Source organism: Gavialis gangeticus, unplaced genomic scaffold (assembly GCF_001723915.1).
Source record: "Gavialis gangeticus isolate Ggan-Ray unplaced genomic scaffold, GavGan_comp1, whole genome shotgun sequence".
NCBI lineage: Eukaryota > Metazoa > Chordata > Crocodylia > Gavialidae > Gavialis > Gavialis gangeticus.
Genome location: NW_017729012.1, coordinates 11033816 through 11035097, shown reverse-complemented (window position 1 = coordinate 11035097; position 1282 = coordinate 11033816).

Sequence of the window (1282 nt, the reverse complement as noted above, 5' to 3'; positions counted from 1 at the left end):
CCCGCCCCGGAGCCCTGGGGAAGCGCAGCTGCGCGCAGGCCGCGCGGGGGCTGGCCGTGGGCACCTAAGGGCAGGGCCCCCTGCTCTGAGCCCCGACGGCCCTGGCGAGGAGCGGGGACCTGCTCTGAGCTGGGCCCAGCCCGACCCCGTGCAGGGGCGATGTGCGGCTGGTGCCCGTCTCTTTTGGGCCGATGGGGTGACCCTGGCCCGCCTGTCGCCTCCTCCCTGCCAGCCGCACGCCCCAGCTCGCTCCGTGCAGATTAACAGCCCAGCTCAGCAGGAGGAGCTGGGGGGCCCGAACCGCCCCAGGCCCCCGCAGACCTGGCCGCGCAGACGGCGCATGCAGCAGGGCTCCACGTGGGGGGCAGCGCCCAGGACTGCCTCGGCCTTGCCCGGGCTTGCAGAGACAGGCAGGCAGCTCCCTGGGCCCCGCCAGCGCCAGCTGCAAGGGGAGCAGCCGTCACAGCCGTGGCTGATCTGGGTGGGCCCCGGCTGAGCTGCCAAGGAGGAAGCAAGGCAGTGCCAGCACGGGGGTGCCCCGTGCCTCGGTCCTGCCATCTGCCCTCCCCCCCATAGGGCTGGCATAAAGCCCTACGCTGGGTCTGAGACTGGGGGTCTGGGCCCTGGTCTGCCCCTGCCCAGGGGCTTCGTGGCACTGCCAGGGGCTGCAGGAGCCACGGCAGCCTTCCGGGTGCACCCGGCACAGAGGTCGGGCCGGGCCCTGCTGTGTGGGGGGCAGAGCCCCCAGCCCCACATATAGGGACAGACATCGCCTGCCCAGGCAGCCGTCCGTGCCCAGAGACCCGCACTGGGCCCTGGTCCCAGTGCACAGCTGCACCAGGGCCAGCTCACAGCCTGGCTGGGGCCAAGCAGCAGCACCCATGCCTGCGCCCAGGGCCATGGGACCAGCTCCCAGAGCTGCTGGGGCATTTAGGGCCTCGCTGGGCTGCAGCTGTGGGGCTTGAAGCTGTCTTGCTCTTCCCTGTTGCATGCCCCAGGCCAGTGTGAGCAGGTGGCCCCCGCTACCTGCCCCGCGGAGGAAAATGCCAGGGCAGGCCCCGCTCCGCTCTGCTCCCAGGCCACGGCCCAGATGTCCCAGGCTGGGGCCGGTGGGGGCTGCAGCTGCTGGAGCCTCACACCACCTCCAGGTGAGCGCAGCGGCCCGGACCCCGGCAGGGGGGCATGGCCACGCCAGCAGCCCCTGTGCCCTGCAGTGACCACCGGGCTGGGGGGCAGGAGGGTCTGGCTGGGCCTGAGCAGGCAGCCCCTCTCCTTGGGGAGC